This window comes from Varroa jacobsoni, unplaced genomic scaffold, assembly GCF_002532875.2.
Source record: "Varroa jacobsoni isolate VJ856 unplaced genomic scaffold, vjacob_1.0 scaffold_1066, whole genome shotgun sequence".
Lineage (NCBI taxonomy): Eukaryota > Metazoa > Arthropoda > Arachnida > Mesostigmata > Varroidae > Varroa > Varroa jacobsoni.
Genome location: NW_019213968.1, coordinates 9,410 through 32,938, shown reverse-complemented (window position 1 = coordinate 32,938; position 23,529 = coordinate 9,410). Strand labels below are relative to the sequence as shown.

General features: G+C 40.9%; 1 long non-coding RNA gene across 6 annotated transcripts; it reads right to left on the bottom strand.

Moving 5' to 3' along the window:
* Positions 1-208: 208 nt before the first annotated feature.
* LOC111266246 (uncharacterized) lies at positions 209-22,172 on the bottom strand. 6 transcript variants are annotated; one of them, XR_015313357.1, is made up of 5 exons: positions 21,986-22,170; positions 8,480-9,806; positions 7,976-8,015; positions 6,406-6,596; positions 209-3,998 (listed from the first exon to the last, which is right to left on the bottom strand). It is a non-coding gene; the product is annotated as an uncharacterized LOC111266246 (long non-coding RNA). The 6 variants fall into 6 exon arrangements; XR_015313358.1 differs by having other exon boundaries at positions 209-431; positions 21,986-22,169; XR_015313359.1 differs by having other exon boundaries at positions 7,681-9,806; positions 21,986-22,172.
* Positions 22,173-23,529: the final 1,357 nt, after the last annotated feature.

Genomic DNA, 23,529 nt, shown 5'->3' with positions numbered 1-23,529 from the left:
TACGGTCTGCCCTCCTGGTGCAACTCTCCGATTAAAATATCTAGTTCACGGTTACCCAGCGGGAACGATACCGCTTTACTAGTGGAATACTCCAATATCTTTGTTAGTTTATATTAGACAATCCGCTGAGGCACTGCATGTACCCTGCTCCTTAAAAGTCTAGTTAGAATTATTTCTTATACAGGAAAAAAAACTGGCACGCTTCATATTTGATGAGCTATAAACAGTTTGGACAAAAGCTATTTATTTACAATTGAATTACAAAAAATCACAGATTCTCAATAACTGTAATGTTTTCGCGACGGTGAAACGCAAGTAATGGTCAATTGCATACAATATTAACATTACGGTCTGTGGGAAAAGTGAACTCCTCAGGTAAGTATTCATTTAGTCGGCTCCACCTTACTTCTCCGAGTAAAACTGTTTCGACCCTGAAAAAATAAGTTGTGTCTGACTGCTTTATAGCGTACGTTTGAGTCGTATAAACGCATGCATATAGATACAGGGTTTTAGGAGTACACGCAGATAGAGTGGGGTAGATAAACGGATTGCTAATCTCGTCCCGTATCTATGTCGCTGTTAATTCAACTAGTTTAACTTGTCACTATTAGACCCAGCCTAATTCGTTGATTGATATGAAGAGGAAAATGCCGTCAATTGTAAGGTAGTCACGCTATTCTATATTAGGCTAGCTACAACAGACCGTATTCCACGCGGAACGCATGTCCCGGTTTCTCGCAATGACCTCTTGTTTCATGTTTGAGTTATTCTATGCAAGCCAATAAACGAATTATTGTACATGTAAACTATTCAAGTAAATCTCTCGCGTATAGCATTCACTGTCATTTGTCCGTAACGGCTGCCCTATCCGAGCTAATAGAAAAATGGATCTGATTGGCGCTATATCTCTTTTAACATAAACTCAGATACCAGAGATCAAAGGTTTGAACATAAACAGATCGATTGCAGACCTATAGCCTTTCTGTTTACCGACACATTTTCAACTATTCGACTACAGTAGTTGTAGTCTATTACCGTGTTCCAATAGTGACTGCTTATTATTTCATCTTGTGGTATGTGCTATAAAGATAAAAAAAAACTTCCTATAGCACACCACGTTAAATTAAAATTTCATCTTAGACTAGAAACCTACAACGTATGTGTGACGTTTCAATTTGGTCCATAGGGTTCCCGATCGGTAGCAAAAGTATCCTCTGCGTAGCCCTGCATGTAAAATGTTTTCATTCTAAACAATTACCAAAATTAAGTTTCACCATTCTTGTCTCTGCTGAAATATCTATTTAACTATAAGGATATGTGTTGCATCTTTACTGGGCTGACTGAGATCAATTAGCCTCAACAATTAGCGCGGGGAAAGTGGTTCTTGACGAACGTTTCTTTAATTTTTTGGTATTTTTTTGAAAAAATCGTTTTTATACTAATTGTGTTACTAAGATGTCCGTTGTAACTGTCCATTTAACACGTATTAGCAATTCGCTTAGAACGTTCAAGCATTCTCACTCTACTGCCGTACGAGGTTTGTCCTATTTTGCCATTTTCATGGTATGGGTATTAAGGCACTGGTTGTATATCGATTCAGGTCAGCGATAGGTTTTGTTTGGCTGTGGATATTTCCCACAATAGATGTCGATGTATATGTCTGTCTGCTATTTTTCTGCTATTTTTTTCGGTAACGTTCGCCAAAAAAACATATCTCTCAAACAAAAAACTATATAAAGACGATTATTCAAGACGGATCCCATAGACGGGTAGGTAGTACTAGCGGTAGACAGGTTGGCGTCGTATCTAACTAAAAACAAACTATAGTTTGATTGAAAATTCAGCACCACTTAGTCAATATATTAGCGGCCATTGTTCCGTTGCAGTTGACCTGCACCATGTATTCCGTCTTCGCATTGATGTAAATTATGAACGCTGCAGTTATCCCATCAGCCGATTCCAAGTTACGGCCGTACGTTCAGTTGCAGCTTTCTTGAAATCCTGTTATATCTATTCTGTTGTCCCTATACATAATGATATTTTTTTAACTTCGTCTTACTTAACATTACTGATTCCGTTAGTTTTCTACTGCAGTTGTCCTATTGTCCTGTTCGAGCGACGATTGCTTACTTTGCTGCAATAATTCCGCCTCCTATTTTATTTATCATATTCATATCGATATAATCGGGAAAACAGCTAAGCCTAATTGAAAAATTGCCGATATGAAACAACGTACATTGTAAAATTAAACTTAATTAAAATTTTAATCAACCCCAATCAACTCCTCCTCTCCAATTATTGTTCTCCAATAGAAATAGTGTTATCGTTTAAGTACTGGATTGCTTTTCCATTTTAATTAATTTCATCATCCGAAAAAGGTATTCATCTAACCGAAGGACATCAGTCATATAGGCCAACATGCTCCGAGCTTCATGACTATTCTCCGATTTGAATAGGTTGAGAATCACGCCCCTACCTCTTGTAAGGAAAAAAAAAGTTAGCTGAAATAGTTTATATGTCATTAATTGCAAATCATATCGGCAAAAATCACTATTGCACAGCTAAACAGTAACAATATAAAACTTAGATGTTTTATATTAAGATGTTTTATATTATAAGTTATTTCCAAATCCAGTATTGTGCCTGCTCTGTAAGTCTTGGCTTTCTAAGATATATTTTGTGGAAACTCTCGACGGCTATAAAGAATATCACAAAAAACGACCGGCAATTTGGCCTAATTAACATTTCCTTTTATAGGGGAAAAAAAAAGCTTTGCTCTTTAGGAAAAAAGGAGGCTTTATCGCAGACGCAGCTCTTCCCAAAATGAAACTCGTCTGACTCAAAAGAGTCAACCTAATCCGATTACTTTACGAGGGTCAAACAATCAAACACATGGGCACAGTGTGTATTCTTTTTCGAACCAGATTTCGAAAAATTTGTCAGTAACCTTGACGGCGTATGATCATCTATATTTAAGCGTGAAGAGGCCGTGTTCAGCGTGATCCACGACGCTCCGTTTGGATCGAGACTAGAGGAAAACAAAATCGACGGAACTTATTTCTAAGTTTGGTAACTTTTTTTTTTTTTTTTTTTTTTCATATATTCGTCTATTACAGTTAGCATGTTAATAGAATTGATCAATTACGTTCCAATTAGGCTTGCGCTGCCACATTATTCCAGGTTCTATAAAATTCACTCGAAGAGTTTCGCTGAGACATGTTGTCAGATTTTGCTAGGTACTAAAAGGAGCCTAAAAGAAACCCTAATTTCTTAGGTTTGATTCAAATGAACAAACTGGATTCGGTCGATTGACACTTAAGCAAATATCGTAACCTGCGTTATTTATACGGGAATAGTCAAATTCGGCTCAACTAACAAAGTCCGCGTTCTGCGGCCGTAATAGCAAGTATTTATCACTAATGACCATCACTGTATACCAACCGGCCTTGTCCTTTTTCTCACTACAAATTCAGTACACGATCGCTCCTTTGTTAATGGCATAGGAAGGCCGGCACTCGTCAATTTCAATTTAACTCCTTCCCCACCTCTAGACTCCCGTTTTAGTAGTAACAGATGTAGAAATAGGAGTACTAAGTACTTCATTTGTTTCGTGTAGTCCGGGTCACTGTGACGATCCAAAAGCTCCATGTCTCTTGCATTCTTTGCATGACCATGGTACCAATGCAGATAGGCCTTCACACTGCCCACGTTCAACGATTTCCATCTATACCCTCTGGGACCTGTGAACTGCCGAAACAGGCAGGAGCCGGACCGGCGTTCAGGCCTATCCCCAGACCGACCCCTTCTCTCCTTCGAAGTCCTTTCCACGTTCTGCCCGCCGCTGCTGCTGCCTTGGCTGTCGTTCCATAGTGTATAATTCACAACTGGAACACATTGCTAATACAGTGTGTCACCACCAGTTTGCCTGGAGGACTCACCGCGTCACCTCCTCCGCGTATCGAATTTTAGAAAACGAACGGAATCCATGGTCACTGCGCCTGTATCAACAACAACAGCGGTTACCAACAGCCGCAGAGATTTGGTAAAACCTGCCGCTGGCAAGATGTTTGTGTGTAGATGCACATGTGGAAACGGCTTCTCCTCATATGTTTGGCTATTTACATTATGTTCCTAATACATCGATGCAAAAGCTGACCCTGAAAGGTAATGAAGGCTTATTTTTCTGGTACTATGCTAATTTAATAACTTCTTATGTTTCACAGAGGCTCGAAAACGGCCGTAAGATTTGTCCCACTGAACTTTCCGGTCGCACTTATAGGCCTTATTCGTAAGGAACAGCAGCGTTCCTAATTATATTGCCCTCTATTCTCCGCCACCTACCGGTTTGAGTACGAAGTACCAAATTTCATTCTAGAGTTCCACGTCATCTAAATATCCGTGCGAGTCTTGTATCATACGTTCCGACATTGCTCACTCAATAATTACTCTGCCGTCCTTAACCACCGTCTAACGAAGGATTAGCGAAGAAAGTGTTTACTTTGTGCATTCTGGCATGCCGTGTACTGCTCTCTAATGCATTTTAGCGGTCAACATACATTTACACACTTAACCCAAGGTCGCCGAAAATAGAAGTTCCATTTTCAGGTCATTAGTTCCGTCAGAGAGCCTTGTGAGCGGTTTTTTGGCAAACCAACGCTGGCGCCCTTCGGAATAAAAGCTGGATCTTAAAAGAGACTCGGTGAACAGCCGGCAAGCGACTGTTATGAGTAAAAATTTGCAACGAATACTAGAGTGGTCACTCCACGTATGGCAATATTGATACAGCAGTTTACAAGGCTAACCGATATTGATCGGCAGAAGGAGTCCGTAATGTAAGCGCAAACATGCGACTATAGGGATATATATGTGTATGCATATATCGCCGTGAGGTATTGTTAGCTGGGGGTTGATCTATTGCAGGGCTTTAGCATTAAACCTTGCCACTTTTATGCACCAGTGAGACGGGAAGTTATTGTACAGAAAGATGATGCAAGGATAAGGGTCGCTGCAATAAGTCCCGCAGGCAATCTATTGCGTAAGTAGATCTGCAGTGCAAACAAACATGTAACAAACGTGTTTCCTTAGAGCACACCGTTGGGGGTGTTGGATCTGTGCAGGGAAAAGAAACAAGTACTAACCCAGCACTCGACTCACTTCATTTTCAATACCTCCGCCGCCAGATTCCGTGTGAGGTCCAGCAACTAGTATAGGTTTCCGCGTCTGAATTTGTTTCTGCAAAATCACTGGTGCTATGTAGCTCTCCCTATCTTTGTTTGTCTCTCATATCTTGGAATTTTACTTCCGGAATAACCGTTAATCATTACATCGGACTTCCCCCAGCAAGGAACAAATTGTCTTTAATACGATTGCGTTACATCTGTTCACATGTGTTCAAGTATGCAGACACGTTACCACTGAACTATCTCGAGGACTATTTGACACAGCATCTATATGACGTTCCTCACATACGCACTTAATCATCTTCCGCTGAAAAAAAGGCAGGCTCTTTAGCAAAAGGTCGGCGATATAGCGTGTGATACAATGCGCCAAAAAAAAAGTCCTTTTATATACCGGAATTCCATTGGAATTCAGTCCAATGGACCACTAAAGTGGATCTCTTAGGTTTTAAGAAAATGACACCGTTCCCCCAGCTACTGCACGTTAGATCTTGTTAATCTTTCAAGAGCTTACTTTTTTTTGCCATTGTCCCGACAGAGATAAACCGATACATTTGTTTCTGGTTGTTTCTTGTGCGATCATGTAACTTTCACAAGTTCAATGTTCGAAGTTTATTTGCTTTTGTTCATAAGATATATAAGCTTATCTTACCGAACAGCTCCGAAGAGGAAAATAATGTTCGAGCAATCGAGATAACGGAGGTAACGTAATTTTACAATACGCACGCATATAATTGTTGTCGAAAATTTTCGCTATCCAATATCAGCTCCGACTCCCTATATACAATGAGTGAATAGATGATGATCACATACATGGTGATAAATTTCCAATTCCTTTGCCATTGTAACGCTGAAGCTAAACTTAGAGATAAATAACTATTGTAAAATTGACTGGTGATTTAAGAAGTGGAACTAAACTTAATCTCTCTAAACATGGATTATAACACGTAGATGACTGTAACGTTCCGACCGTATATATGCATGTATGCGTATATATGCACATGTCTGCATAGAGGCTAATATAATCAGCCCAACAACAAGTGCAAGATGATTACGTGTAATGCGAAATTATGAATGGCCGCCTTTTACGTACGTAAGCCGTATATATTTGTAATGTTAACAGTTTGTATTGCCCCCTAAGGGGTATTTTTCGTTTTCGAAATAAGCTGCGGTTTTGTAATTTTTTAATGATGTTTATATTATATGTGTTCCGAAAAGATGCCTTTACCTCGCAAACGGGAAGTTCTAGACGTTGTATCTGCAGGATGCAAGTCCTGCGACGCGAGATCGGTTCATCGGCATTGGATAAGGACTGTTAAGGAAACTGTCCATTTTGTAACAGTGACCAGCGGCGATTTTAGCAGTTCGTCCGTTGTTGACTAGTGCGGGCCGTCGCGGTGCATTCGTTGCCTGCTCAAACTGTAAGTACTACAATGATTCGAACGTACGTTCGTCTGGTCGTCGCCGGCAGCTGGACTAAATTGCCCGGAAGTGTCGCTGCTGATTCCGCCTCCACTGCTGCTCCTATAGCTAGCGTTAGTACAAGCAGTTGTTGCTACCACTGCGACTGGACCGGGAAAACCTGGTAGATGGGAAGTCGGTCAGACAAACAGGGGCAAACAAGCAGCAAGTAGCAAGGCTGAAAAGGTTGATCATCGAACCATGCACACGTAAAAGGACGCAGGCGTATAGCCATACTGTACGACGGCCTGTATCTTTTTGGAACTGTGACGACTAGGCCCAACGGGAACGATAGTGGCAAGGTGAAGTTTGCGCCTATCTCTTGGAGGCTGTAGTAGCAGCAGTAAGTGAGGCGCGATCCCCATTTTGACCCGCGTGCTGAATGCGGTGCTACGCAAATCTAGCACGAACGAATTCAGGCCAATCAACCGTGTGCATGTACAAGTTATCCTGCGCCTCTAAACAGATGCCGTAAGCTGTCTGGATGCGATACAGTTATAGCCAGAAATAAATTTAAATGCAACGTCTTCTTTTGTAATTTGAAAACAGTAATGGTTTCATGCGGCCAGACGTCATGGCGATGCAATAGATTAGGTAACTAGACCGGACAGCTTTCTGAAATACGTAACAGCTTACCATATTGTGAACGGGTCACTCGGACTGACACAACACAATAGCAACGACGTCTAGATAAGTGGCTAGAAGCTTTGGATGGGAAAGCATCACCAATGAGCGTCGTACATTTCAAATTAAAGGTATGTGTTTCGTTAGGTAAAGCTGCAACAAACATGTTTGGTACAAACTGTATTTGCTAATTTTAGAGTTTATGCGAGAAGAGCACAGCTCTTCGTCATATTCTCGCTCGAATCTTCGTTCAATCTCATCGTAACATTATGTTGAAACGAGTTTACTTAGCCAAACCCAACATTTAGGAAGCCTTCTACCCTTTATAGGCAAATATTTGCAAGCAACGCTCTTGCGAAATTTAAAAAAAATTGTAGTGAAACTCGTGCTAAGGTTGCCTTAGACCGCCTTTGTTTACCAGCTTGGGGCTTTTGGCAAATTGCCTTATACTCGATAGGCGAAACGGCGACGTTCATGTTGCATAAAAGAAGCGGAGTCCAGCCGTTGGCTCACCGAACTTTCAACGCTCAGTCAACATCCCGCTGCGTACGTCCTTTCGAGCTCCGCGTTTTTCTCGTTTCGCTACTTCCATACGAATGCAGGTCATAGGTCAGCTAACGTAAGCAAAAAGACGACCATGCTGAAGCAAATCTTCTGAAAACCTTCGCGCGAACTCAACGAAGCAATGACATGCACAAAATCTGCTTGTTTACCAGATAGACGTTGAGCGGATATTGCGCAAACAATGGAAGACTGAAAATTACAATAGCCGTTAATTTGAAATTGATCGTCAGAATAATCGTATAGCCACATACAGTCAACTTTAAATTTACTTTTATTTCTCGCCTAGTTATTATGTAGTTTATTCGACAAAGGGACATGGGTTATTTTCGTTATTAACGGAAAAAAACTTTTTAAGTATATGTGCTCACTTAATGCCAGTAATCTGCTAACTCTTGTGTTAAATCTCTTTAGTTGGTAGTACATATCAACATGCAACAGCTACCTCATTAATTATGCTAATTCGACTTAATCGGGTTTCTCAGGAAAACTCCATTGTGCTAACTCACAGATCCGTGGGCAAATGAATAGATCAAACTTTTAATTGTGTATATTCATCTGAACCGGTTCTGAACGATACCGCGTCGAGCACTCTAGGTTAACAAACTCGAAATACTTATTCAATATAATTTCTCAACTTACCGATGATTACTTACCAATTCTCGCACAATAGATACCTGTAGAGTATTATAATTTTGCAGTACTTCATTGAGATGGTACAATACAATTGATCGAGTAGATTTATACGGTTGAAAACGTACGAGCGAGTCTGAGTTCAAATCTCCGATAGGAAAACTGTTCTTACCGCGGCTGTGACAACTCCGAAGCCGCCACTTCAGACAGGATTCATTACAGTTTATGTATCGCTTACAACGAACTCAGGAAGTCCTTCCTATTCAGTCAACCGAAAGCGGAGGTGCGTTTCTTTACTAGATTACCAAATATATAATTACGGCAAGCTGAATGTAAGCTTCTAAACATGAATGTTGTCGTTGATGAGGACCCTTTTCTCTTTTTCCATCTGCCTGAGCCAATTCAGAATACTCAATGTGCTATATCCGCCAAATGAAGCAGTCTTCTAGGTTCGCAGCAAGTGACGATAGGAAGGGGTCAGAATAACTCCTAAGGAGTCAACCCTGATAATCTTCGGGAAGATCCAGCACTTAGTGCTTTCAATGTCCGTAAACATAATTTTATATAACAGCAGTGCACTCGACTTCCATAATATTTATGATGTATTGATCGTCAACTTACTTCAGAAGAGCCAACAAGATTTTTTCAACTGAATTCGTTTAAAAGTAGTGATAGTGTATTAAGGCAATCGCTTCTCGTAGTGAAGCCTGCAAAAGCAATGTAACAAGACGAGACCTCCCTCGTTCCTCGTTTTTTATGCGGAATCAGCGCTCATATTTTTCCTGCTACTACTGACAGAAGACTGAAATGATGACGATGAACTACCTTTTTGTGATATAACGACAACAAGACAAAGCGATTGGACAAGTTGCTTTCTCGATTGCTGATTGAGGCCGTTGTTACTGGCCATACCATTGCGCTGCGCTGCGCTGATGCTAATGGGTAGGGGTATGATCATGACTGTGATGACCATGGTGATGTTCGTGGCCTGGTACGTGTGTACGCGTATTGGGTCAAAGGACTTGTCCGGACAAGCCAAGCGAGCTAACTGGTCCAGAAGGTCGAGGCCGTTGTAGCGTTTCACTCCATTCCAGTCTCATCACGTCGTCGTCCTCAAGCTGCCTCATGATGGCGCGTCCTTTTTCCTCTCCTCTTTGGCTCGTGGCCGGTCGTGTGTGTAAGGCAGAACTGGTCAGTGCGTTGTTGCCGGTTCTCGACCCAGCGAGGTCTGTTCCCTTAGTCGCCATTTTGAGGTCATGCCGGACAATGAGTTGCAGCAGCAATAGAGATAGCAAGCCGCTGAACGAGCAATTGGATGAGTCCGTTGTCGGCCTCATCGTTCAGATTCCCCTGGAAATGAAAGAGCTATCCTTAGCAAGGCAATGAACGGGCTGATGACGCCAAAATGAAGAGATAAAGAACGAGGATAGTTCGGGTGAACTAATGAATCTCTAAACAGCGTCAAATCTGAACCAACGCAGAGCGCCAACTAGACAAAAATGTATAAAAACGAATCCACCGTCTCTAAGGGCACTCTTGTAAGTTACGTACTCAAACTATTCGCTAATTGTAGAAAATGAGTTACAATACAGAATGAAAATAATTCTCTGTCGAACGAAGGAGCATACTTGAGATAACTAGCCTGATTAATTAGAATATTATGCACCATCTAAAAAAGTTTGCGTAGCCAATACTAAATAAACATGCACCTTACTTTCCTTCAAAATTGCATAACGTCGACTTGTCTGCCACCCACCAAAACTTTTTAGTATGTTTTCTATTCTTTATCAGTGATATATTATTACGTTTAATGTCGTATGTTAAATTCACGTACCTAGTGGATGGCCTGCGATTTCAAGACAGTGAGTCACGTTAAAACTATCGGGTTTTTTAGAATTTCACAACGACAAGTCAAAAGCAAAAGCCGTAGCCACCGATATTAGCTGTTACGTGAAACGTTCGTCAGACGAGTTTTGCGTCTGAAATGCACGTTCGACGTTTGCTGGTCGGTTAGTCGTCGCTAGTGAGAGATGGAGGTTGTTGTTAGTTGGTAGCCACCCGTTCGATTGAATAGTTAGCGCGTTCACCTATTGATGACCTGTCTTTCCCTCGCTGCGCTGTTCGTCGTTGAGGGAGCCGCCTTGCATAGCTACCACTGTTCTACTCAAAGGCTCTTTCCCCATCTCTCGAACTCTCTCAACGAAGAAGGATAACTGTCATTACAGCAGCTGGTGCTACAGTTTTCGCTGGTGGCTCTGATGCCGTCATTATTGCTACTGCTTTAACTCTAGACCTCGAGTTATCTCGTAAACGGACGCCTTTCACATAAATACAACAATAAAAACACTCTATGAACGGAGCGATCGCCGCCGTTGCCACAGGAGTCCTGTGCCATTTGAGGGAGCATCCGAAAGCAAAAAACTACGCTGCTACTGCAGCCACAACCGCCATGACGACAGCCAGCGGGTGGCGAGAAAGATTAATGGAAGATTTCGAGAAAGTGGCCATCTGAGCTGCCCATCCCCATTGGGGTTGGGTGCCGCCATCGTACGACAGCGATCGCTTGCTGTCAGCAGCAGCAGTGACACTGTAACTACGGCAGTCTAAATCTCCGCTAAAACAGGACGACGAATCCTTGTCGACGGCCCAACAGCAATACTAGACCTAACATCAGAATGATCTAGAAGCTGGTTGATGGCTGTCTGGCGGTTCGCCTAAAACGCCCAAGTATGAATGACCAGAACGAGCCTCGCCGATGTCTGACGCCGTCATGCAGCATCCTTGACACTGCTGGACAGTCTTTCTTTTTTTACCGACTTCGAACAGGGAAAAAAAAATAAGGATACTGTGTGGATCGGTCCAAATTATTTGTTTAGGCCGATGGATGACCAAAATAGTCTCCGAGTGTTTGTTTTCGTAATCAAACCATGCATAACTTACCCAAAGTCGGCTATAGTTAACTATTGAAGTTCAGCACCGAGGCGATAGGACACGGTAATATCCAATAACATACAAGTTAGCAGTTAAACATCCGTAATAAGCTATTTCTGCTTTCTTTTTGATCGTATTATTTCAGCGTAAAGCTGTCTACTGGCTATATTCAGCGTAGAACGCGTCAGATTTGCCCTGTTGTAACCCAGCGTAAGGAAGGCCAACGATTTTTCACGGCTACAAGATATCGAAGAGGCTCGGTGAGGTGTTAGCGAGCACTTAAATGTATAATTCGAAACTTGGATCGATAGGAGCATGCGCCTCTTCGTACAATAAAAACAGATGTGTACGCCCTACGCTCTGTAAAGGCAGTTGTCAAGGGTTGGCATGACTAGTTCAAGTAGAACGTGTTTAGTGTCTATCAAATTTCTTGCGGAAATTTTAAAGGTAAGGGCTTAAGTATTTACTTTAAAAATAAATTCCGTAGAAGTTCAATAGAAAATGACAGTTAGCCTAAAGATGATCCTTGTGAGTAAATGCTTCGAAATACCGACTTGGTCTACCGTTTACAATCACGTCCCCTGTGGCCAAGGATTCAGCCTTGAAGATTAAAACACATATACATCTATATGTGTGTGTATGTGTTTTTATAAAGAGACCCTTCTGTTAAGCGTTCGTATTGCAAGAAGGCTTTCATTGTATTTTCTGTTTCTTTTTTCATGCCAGCTTTCCGTCCAACATTGGAGACTCTAAGTAATAAATTGAGTTTTGACTTTAAACTCAAATTTCTGTGTTTTGCAACGTCGATATTGGGTTTTGTTATGGTGTTTATTATGTTATTTTGAAACGAATGTTCACGAAAGGCCAAATACCGACTTAGTTATGATCCATTGGAAAACAGTCGAGACTAATTTGTTTTATTAATGGAAAGTCTATGGTATGGGTATTAATAATCTTCCAAAGGCTTAGTTAGATCTACTGAAAATACTGCACAGAGTTTGATATAACAATTATTTTTTCTATGTATCTGTACTTTACCATCTGTATGATTTATCATTTCGGAAACTCGATTGGTCCGTACCGTTTTCTAGCTAGATGATTTGATGCGGTCCGGGCCGTGCTTTAGGAAATATTATAGGACCATCCAATGATAAAGTTGTATTTTATCTAGCCCAACCCATCTCAAGTCCACTGCGAAATATCCATAAATAGGTACCCACATTTATCCATATTTTCTATTGCACTTATAATATTAATAATTACTAGAAATAAAATCTTTTGATTATTATTATCCAATTTTTTAGGTTTCAACTCAAATTTCAATCAGATTAAAGTTATTTAGCTTAACGTTATGAAGTTGGTCCCACAGTACTTATTCAGAAGCATAAGTTACTGATATACTCCTTCTTTAATTTTAGCTTGCAGCGATCAGTGACTACGAAGTTATGTTTGTTAACAGTTAGATGCAATTGGCATCATGAAACCTTCAAGAAAAGAAGCTCTTGGTAGTAAAGCAGTCCGATGCATTAGTGACTGATGATGTGGAACAAAGTTTCATTGTACCTTTTAAACGTACATAATGGATATAGAAAGATGGCAGTTCTCACTTCGTCATGAGGTCTGCCTAATAGGGGCTACTGTAGGCTAATAATATAGATATGGGCTTACGATCCCCGTGATAGCTTGGTGGCTAACGTATTTGCCTGCTGATTCTAGGGACACGTCGGGGCCTAGATTCGAACCCGCGCGTAGGTATGTTTCGCGCTGGGAGCAAGCCATCTACTGTCTAACAGCAATACCGAACATAAACCTCGAAATGTATCTTTTGTTTCTAGAGCGTGCACTGACGTACACATAACACTTTTAAGAAGAACCTTTACTTGGTTGTCATCAGGTATAGCACATTTCTTTCATGGTGGTAAATCTCAGCGGCAGCTGACAATTAACAAGCCTTCAGTCGTCACCTTAATATATTCAATTCTATTGCTTTATAACGAAGACTGCCCTGCACCTTACGGTAAATTAAGTGCGTATGACAGCTACCCGCGCGGTCATATTTAACCGGAGTGAAGATTTTTAAACTTTGATCCTATACGTTCATCTACCTAGACGTATATTCAAAATGGTCCCCGCGGCTAAACGTGTAATGAGCGATGAGCTGCTTCTTTGACAGGCTTCCCGCCCGCCCTAATGCACGGAACGTGCGCAGGCCGAAAGAATACTGAACAAAAGTACGATCTCTTATATTAGAATGAGGTTATTTGAACAATAATGTGACGTTTTAAGACTTTCGTTCTATGGAATTTTATTTTTATTAGGCGACGATTAATTCGGTCGGTTGAGAATTGTACGGTGCAGGTATGTACGCGTTGACAATAGTCTGCTGAGCCACATAAACTTTTGTTGTTTGTAAATAAACTCTGTTCATATACACAAACCTAAAGCCGCATCAATATGAAGAGTGTAGGATCAGCTGAAAATCACATCGCGATGTCTGTAACATATCGAGCTCGTAACACTGACGACTATTTTATTTCTGATATAGGGAATAAAGGGTGACTCAGACAATTGATCACATATATGAAACTATATGCACTTCTGGGACAGTATCTACCTAAAGGTGTCGATGACGGTGGAAATTGGGTCATTCATATAGTTCATGACGGGTTCGTACATTGATTTGTACATCAGGCAACGTCGGAGTGAATATCGCTTTGAAACAATACGAAAGCTATGCTCAATTTTGATATTCTAAACAATATCCGGATGGCATCGTTTATGAAATGACTTATTCGTGGAAACCACGAAGCCATCCTGATAAATAATCACCGGTTTATAAAGGGATCTATTTAAAAAAATATAGGTTGGGACCAAACAACACATACATTGAAATCAGCGTTTCAGACGTAGTTTACAATACGGACTGACCCAGGCTGGTCTTCCACCCGAGACGACTATTCGTTAAAATTGACTGAATTGTTTGCTGATGAAGCTCTATGAACATCCCAGTTTCAACTTGTAACGAAACGTAAATAGTATCGCAGATAGATAGAGAAACAAAATAGAGTATATTTTCGCGGGGCTCGGAGTGAGCAACTAGGACATTCAGGACAGCAATAAATATAGAAGTGCCCAGAACAGGAATTTGTCGAATTAGTACTCACTCGAGGTTGTAGTATCAATTGGTATAGGTAGTAACGACTGTCCGAATAGACTTAAGCTGATCGCAGAAACCTCAAGGAAGGTCATTATAGGCATGTATTTCTTTAAAAACGTCATACAAGAGAGTGTCAAATGTTTTCGTAACCACAAGTGCAAAAGAGGCGTGTCATCTACTTCCAGAACCGGTTATAGAGCTATAGGTATTAGAGGAAACAAGATGACGGACATGCGAGTGATGGAAGCCATTTTGAATTTGAAAAGCATCTATGCTCAAAAGGAAGATCTAGTTTGATACACTTCCCAAGGCCCATTGCGCCGAATTGAATCGGAGTCGTTGGTCGATAATCTGTTGGACTGTTATGGCCACCCTTAGCTTCGGATAAAGGGGTACTTCGAAAAATCTTCGACCATGGAAGGACCGAAAAGAAAGACGCCTGAAGAGGAGGTGGGTGAGAGACGTGTGTCATCGCGTGGACAATTACGTTCAAGGGTTGGTGGGAAATTCTAGCTGAAGCTACAGTAAGCAAATTCAGCGAAATCGGATCTCTCAGGCACACGAAATCGGCCAACTAATTCTTCGGCAATGGCAGTGAAATGAAATAGAAGACGTAGGGAATATTCTGGAAGTAGCGCCGAGACAAGCGATAACAGAGAGCCTCGTTAAGCCCCCGAAAACAAACTTACTTTTACAAAAAAGAAAGGTAATAATTCAGTTACTACATTAGTGCTTTTCAGATTGTACTTGGTAGGAAATTCCTTTTAATACGTCGAAACGATTTAGGGTCAAAGTGGGGCGTTATAGGTTCACCTATGTTCCTGCGGCCCTCTTGACTAACATGTAGCTCTTTAGGACGTGTTCTTACGTTTTTGATAAATGTTATCGCGGACATATATTTTTCTAAGCTTGTCAAGAATACGCTTGGAGTAGCGAAGTTAGAGAGTGGGCTGCTTGCTACGGATAAAGTTCTTTACTGGGACAACAACGTCGGAAGAATTATACAATGCTGTGTGAACAACAGACTGCCAAATCCACGTCTTCAAACACCCAACAGAGAAAAAGGTGCCATTAAAACTAGTTGTAATTTACCGTTAGGTTCTCCGAGACTCGACGGCTCAACAAGCAGGATCCGAGAAGACACAGATGAGATCGTATAATTGTTGAAGTGATCTTGATCACGAGAGAGCCTACTCTATTAATTACAAATAATAGACCCGTGCAAGAGGGCTATGCTACATAATCTTAGAGTTTCTCGTCTGCAAGTGGTGAATTTACATTCGTGTTTTCAAAGACACTCGTAGCTATTTATTAGACGGAAAGCATTTAGCAGATCGCATCTTTAAAGGCTCGTAAGCGCATAAAGGCACACTATCACCGCTTCGTTCCGAGCGAGTTGTCGGAACTCGTCCATTGGAAATATGGCAACCCTAGAATTATTTAAGGAAGCGTTCGAAACACTTTTACTTCTGCTTAGTAACTTTACGAGTTGCCGATATTAATTTTTTGCTTTAATGTCCCAAATTTTAATACGCATTGCGGTAACGTTTGCGGCCTCATGACAAAGTGTACTCACTGATCACGTTATCTTATAGACAGGATTATTTTTTCAGGGATTGTCTTGAGATCTAGTGATTGGTCCGTAGAGGTTTCATTTCGTCCCTGTGTTGCTCCTTTTTTTGTTTGTGCCAACGGGCTGCTATCGCAGTAGCTCTTTTCCGTTCCTGACCTCATCTCCTGCGTCGTCCTTCGAATTACCACCGCTATCCGCACGTTCATCAGGAGGGTCATCATGACACCCACTGTGCTTGTGATGACGATTGCATTGATAGTTTATCGGCTGTTCTATCCTCAGTTGTTACGATGCTACCTGTTGTTGTTGCGGCAGACGGCTTGATAATAAACGCACATTTTTGCACGTTACGATCTTTTAGTGATGATCTGGTTTGCACGTCAGATAGGTAGCAGAACAGTTCTCATCAATCGGTCCGAGGAATAGGCATCTAAAGCAAAAAGGCCGATATACGCTAGGTCACCGCATGAGCGGGTTGAGGATAGCCTTGACACCGTATTATAACTCCTCTACAAATAACAGGTATCTAGTACGCACGCACTATAGTAACGTTTTACCGAAGCTTATGAGTGATTTGAATGATTCGGCGATATTTTAAGAACTATTTCAAGTTTACTGTTTTGGACCGCAACTGGAAGGTCAGCTATACCGAGCATTTTATGCTCCGCTCCTGGCTACACGCACGGTGATTTCGTACGATGGTGGGCCGTAAAGATTTCGGCTGCCAATACTACTGTAAAATGGATAACGTACTCCCTGTCGATATATCAGATCTGATGTGTCGAAATGAATTGTCGCAGGCGGGTTTTGGACGCAATGGCGATATCGATGACGATGTCTGCTGGATTCTCAGTAACCTGCTTAACATCACGTTTTGAGCAAACTTCACTTTACTAACAAAGCAGTCAAGGCCATGCTTACTCTTTCCTAGCCCTGTTTCCATGGTAAGATACTAAATCTTATTAAAGAAAAGTCTGCACGAGACCTGCCAGCTCAATCAGCTGAGTGACTGAAAATTCGTAAAACCATGAATTTACCGGATAATACCCTTGATTTCTGAAACACGCCTAAAGGCGGCATATGAAGAGACGGCAGCTACTGTGTTAAGCATGCAGTATAAACCTATCCTGTCCTAGTGGCGCTTTCTCGATGATAGAATGGTAACAAAAAAAAATCTTTGTTTACGGCCATTCACGGAATTAGCTGAAGTCGACCACTCTATCAGCTTGGTCAAATATAAATATAGGATTAATAGCAATTCAACTACTGCTTTTAACTATTATGAAGCTATATATATGCACCTTCTACTAGTTTCCCCTTTAAAATTCACTCTCAACTCAGGGGCGATGCTTAACAAACTGGGGCTTTGCGATAACCGCAATTGTAGAGCCGTATTGCAAACCCAAAAAGTTCAACAAGCCTATTTAATAATAATCCCTGCTACTAAACATTCTCACCTTTCTCTCAGAAATTGCTTAACCTTAAGGAATTTGTGATACTGATAGAGAAAAAAATGGGGCTGGTCAGTGTATCGCGCTTCGATTCAGTGTACGAAAATAGATGTAAACTCTTTTTTGCCGTTAATTGTAACCTGTATCGCTTGCATCACTGTGAAAAGCATGAAAAATCGGATGTCCATATGCGTAGCCATGCGCCTTTCAAATCAGGCAACAAAATGAATTCCAATAATACCTTGTGCCTCTGTGGTTTCGTTAAAACCACTTCCGCCCGGTTTGAAACTGTTTATCTCCCCAACGGCCCTAGGAGACTCACTCACTCATGAATAGATAAATGTTTAGGTGATTCCGTCGTGCCTCTTTTCAGTTCCGCAGAACAACGTGAGCTGGATTGGTCTGTCAGTTGCAAACGATAGCACCGCATCGAACGACGTACAGCACTGTCTCTTCTGCCCTCCTTCCCCACTTCTAATCCTCAAGCAGTGAAGTCAGCGAGACAGCGGTTAGAAAAAGCCAACCGTTGGAAGATTCGAGAATCGCACCAAAGTCTCTTTCCCCGCTTGTCGTATCTAGTAATGAGAGTAGAGACGGTATGTTTACTAATTGTCCTTTCTATCGCTTTTACGCACACACATCATATCAGGTAGTATCATGAAGTGAAGCCCGCGTTCCTCGCGGAGTACGGGAGACAAAGGCGTCAAGTTCTTTGGGTGGATCAGGCAAGAGGCGCTCTTGGGCTTTTTGAAACGAGGTATTAGAAACTTGAGACATTGACGCAATGAAGCGCTTTCTCCGGCATTACAATATCGTTTACTGCTGACAAGAAAGGAGCCCTTTTTTGTGGAGGTTGATAAACCTAATCGCGAATAGCGGATGTAATGCTAATGGGCAGGGTGATTAGTAACACGCAACACGGGTTATGTTTATAACATTATGTACGAAATATACATAGTCATTTTCCAAATATTAAAAAGAGTACGTATTCAAAAAAAAAAAGAGCACAGAAAAAGATGGTACAAGTGTGTATGAGCGACACTATAGTTGTGATCCAGATATTTGAGATTACTCAACGTTTGTACTGAGGCTCATTTAGATGTACTGCTTATCAAATGACACATACAGTTGTTAAGATCAGATAGTCCGATCATATCTGTTTCGAGCCTAATCGGTAGGTGTTTATAAGGCCTTGTTGGAACTTGCAAACCCTTGTTTCTACCGAAATGCAAAGCAAAATTTAGAGGCGGACCGATAAACCGCTTTGTTTACGGTATTGGTTAAATAATTCTCTATCTAACAATCATTGCTCTGAATTTTGAAGTGTCATAGTAAAATAAAGAGGATATTCTGGTAATAATCATAATAACGCCGAAGAGCATACAATTGATTATTTCTATGTAAGTATGTATGAATTATGTTTTTCTTTATACAATACAAACGGCGAGTGTAACGAAATGAAGTCGAAGAGACGTTGAAAATACAAGAAACCCAATGATTGTCTTCTAGCTGACGAGCTTGCCAGCGATATCAATAGTCATTACACAGCAGTTACTAAGTTTCTAAGAGAAAGTCAATGCCATAAGCAAAAAAAGTGTCCCTAATGTTTTGTTTTGGCGGTACAGACCACAAATTTTGCAGTTTATCTCTAGTTTTTCAGTATCTGAGGATATCATAAAGCTAGCATTTTAGTGCGGTTTGCACTAGAGAACTGAGTATTTGTGAAAATGCGAGATTAGCCAGATGTTCGCTTCACCTAAGATCTTCGATTGTGATTGCCGAAGTAAACGACGGAAAGGCACCAAGATAGCTACGATCGATAAAAAAAAAGACAAAAAAAAAAGCGAGTTTGGCTCAATCGATTTGACTCTGTGGCCGCCAGTTAGGATCGACGAGAAGATTGCCGCAAGAAAAAGCGAAAAATTCTACTTCGCTCCTGGCAAGCAGTATATACTTGAAGAACTCGATGGATCTAACAGATGCCCCAGAGCAGAAGTTAGCATAGATGGAAAACGCACGGACCCTTAGTAACGGGCAAAGGCTATGTTTGACAAAAGAACCTTCTGGACTAAACTGTGTGGAAACGTCTTTACAAACAAAGCGAGAGTTGTTCTGGATAAACAAACATAAGTCGATATTATATGCTTTCAAATATCTGGCGAATTGTTGTTCGATTAGGCGCTCTAGTGATGACAAACGTTTTCTTCGGAGTCCTTTTTAAACGTGCGTCCATTTTTCTGTTAGCAATAAGCTTAGTAGTTAGAGTACTAACTCATTTATATAGTTTATTATGTCTGAAAAAAGACTCTCTTAATTATTAAGTTTGCTAGTTTCAACTTTATTAAGAGCTGACGATTCTCCAAAGTTACAATGCATATTACGCATATAAATGTAGGTCTTGTAATTTACTAAGACGTAGCCAACAGATTATAATATAGCCTAATTTTACTTCGTTTGAAAACCTCGCTCCGTTAAATTGTCTTATCATTTAGACATTAACACATTGATAGACATCAACTGAATCGTATATACTGTTACGAGGTCACGATGTCAATGGCTAATTATGAAGACGTTCAATTGAAAAGTGTAGTCTCTGTATATGTATGTAAATGTTTATGACTTCAGCTTAGAGCTTCGATAAACGTACGACTTCTATACTTCACTTATTTCTGTTGGATCGATGCGTCCTACGTTAGCGCTAGAGGTACGTAAATTTGCTTTCCTGATAATAATCATTTTCACGTTTGCATTTTCAAATTTAAAATTTCGCGCGTAGAGCGTGTTGATATTGGGGCACGGCTGGAAAAATTACGCCATGCGACAACAGTGTCCCTCGCTAGGGCTACAAATAAAAGACAAACCCTAAAACTATTTATATACTTTCTGAATCACAAATAGCTACCCCAACCAGCGTGGCTGATTTGCCGAAGTTTATTTTTTTAATAATCACTTAATCATGAAGGCGGTTGAAACGGGCTGTAAAAATAAATGAAAAAAGAAATGAAAGCACACATCAACAAGCTTGCTTATATTTGAATGTATGCGTGTATACAAGACTTTAGCAATTTTGTGTGGTTGTTATATATACGCATTGTTTTACAACAATTGTTTTTGTTAAACAAAAAATTCCTGTGACCCGTCATAAACGCGCGCATTACAAAAACATAGCTGGCATTATGAAAATTATTTGTGCTGTTATCAATAAAAGAAACATTGACACAAATAAACAGAGAACAGAAGCGCATTTCTCGACTCAGATTTACCAAATGATAACCTTCTCGTAACATACTAACTTGCTATTCTACAAAATAGCTCAAACAACTTTTTTTTTAATTTTGCATATCGAGTAACACTACAATCAGGGAAAGTTGTTTACACACGGTCTCATATCACCCGTCGTACTCTTTGTCATATCACTCGTGATACTCTATAGAGCCTTTCTATTTCCGACCTAGTGAGCCAGCTTGAGGAAGTGGCTTACTTAGAGCTAACGAGCACAATAATACCGATGTTATTTTTGTAGTATAATTAAGATGCTTACAACAATCAGTTAGGGAGAGTTGTTTGGCTCAACAAGAGAGGGGGGAATGGTTGTGCCCTTCAGGACTGAAACATCTGGAAACTTGCCAGGTTTTGGCAGGACCCCGAAAAAGCCCAACGCTTATTTCACGTCTATTAGCCTCGGCCCATTTCGCCGCAGCTAATGAGTCAGACTTTATTCCTGATCAATTTTATGCTTATGCGAGCAGTCTGCGAAGACCTACATCGCGCAAGAGTCGGACATTTTTCGCGGTTTGTTACATCTGAATAATGGTTTATGTGACGGCACGAGAAGAGGTTACGAATTTGTCGGTATAGATGATTGTAGACCATGACGTCGATAAGCATCTATTCACATGAACGACTATCAAAGTTGAGGTGCACTCAGTTACTGTTTATAGGCTAGGTATATTTATGTCAAATAAACTTCTAAGATGTGTCAAATCATACCAACAGGCTAGGTAATAATAGAGCGTTTGAGTTTTATAAGATGAGCTTAACAAAGCTCCCGTCGGTACCCAACAAGAGCATCATGAACGCCCCAGGTATAGGCCAACTTTTTTTTGTCGGAATAGCTATTCAGAAGAGTACACGATGTCCGCATATGTTGTGACGCCCAATACGTAAGCAATGTAATATGTGCAATAGCATTGAGGCTAGCGTTGGAAGGGAAAAAAGCTATCGGTTAAATGCAGCATGTGAAACGAATCCAGAATTTTTTTTTTTGGAACAATGTGCTTCTATGAAAGTTGTGTATTTACTGCAAGAGTGATCACAATGCATAGCTAAACCGCTATATATCTGAAAATTAGGGAGTTACTTTGCTTACTAAACATCTATCGTATATTCGCTTTTTAGGGAGTAACATTATGCTTACCTTGTCGCCAGCGGCCTCAAGCTTTAGCAGTTGAAACCCTCACGTTCACCGGGTTGCAGTATAATCGGGAGAAGCTGGAGTTGCTCACAGAGAATGGAGGTTGGCTAAATTTTTCTACTGCAGGAACGCTGCTCGACTTGCCAGAGAGGCATGAAGAAAAGTCTACTGCCCTACTCTACGAAAGACGGACGGGCATGATAGATGAATGTCAACATTTACACAACAATGGAGAGGGTTAGGAAGATAAGGAACGTCAACGAACCCGCTCGGTTGCTGATTAGAATCGCATCCGCTGGAAGACAAGCCTATCCAACGACGTGCGAGGATACACTCAATTGCACAACAGTGTACATCGCGAAAAATAGAAGTACAACTACTGTAGGATTTTCTATAATAGTTCCCATTATCGCCATCTAGCTAACACAGTTCCGACGCCGCAGAACATAATCCTTGGCACTATTTTCCAAGAAAATAGAAAATATTCGGGCTTCCTAGTATATACGTTATCGTTTCAAATGATTCACGATCGTATTTCGCCTTGATTCGGTTACCACGTATGGCTATGGGCTTAAACAAACATAACGCTTCAAAGGGTATTCACGCAGCTCATTGTACAGCCATATACATGTAAACAGAAAGAGACGCATGCCGTTTATTCAGGGACATCTGCGTTGGTCAGGTAGATGTCTATGATGTAGTAATATCTAGTTTCATTCACAAGTATCTCTGTTTTGGACAAACACGTTTATTTTGACTTATCATAACAGCTGAAACAAGGGCTTTCCTACACGTGCCTGGTCACCTGGTCAAGGCGTGGAGTACCGATTTTTGAAGATTGTTTCCAATCGGTACTTGGCACTGATTAGCACTCTGACGCTACAAACAGGGGGGTAACAACCTCATAGCCGCATATTGCTTCAGTTGTAGCCCATTCTGTTAGTTTAAGAAGAAAGAACTGTGTCTTTGACCAGATATAGGTCATATGCGCGTTTCAATAAAGAACTCCAGCTAATGGGAAAAATATGGACATATTGTGCCGATGTTGTGAAGAAACCACAGAGCTATTGTAAAGCAGGTTTCTTTGACGAACATTACAATTTCGTACACAACCCAGTAGTTTCATAGCACCAATGTAAAAGAATATCAGTGACGCGTTGATTTGAGTGATTCATAAATTGCTGTAAACAAACATTACACGATCACTCTTAATCGCTTTTTATAACCGCTTAGGCCCTAATACTTGAGGCCGTTCGGTTTATATTTTGCGGAGCTCTGAACTCGTATAGAAGCCGTTCGTGTACATACATACCTCAGTATGCCGACACACAAACTAACCTTGTTGTTGTTTTTCCTACAAAAAATGTTTTCGGAAAGGTAAATGATCAAATATCTATTAATAGTGAAATTATGAACCTTCATCATATCTGATCTATCGCGGGCGTTTGTGTTAGCGATGTCGATCGACACGTATCCATCAATGGATGCTGAAATAGCGGAACAGCGACAGTGGTCGAAACGAGGCAGCATCTACAACATGAAAGCTC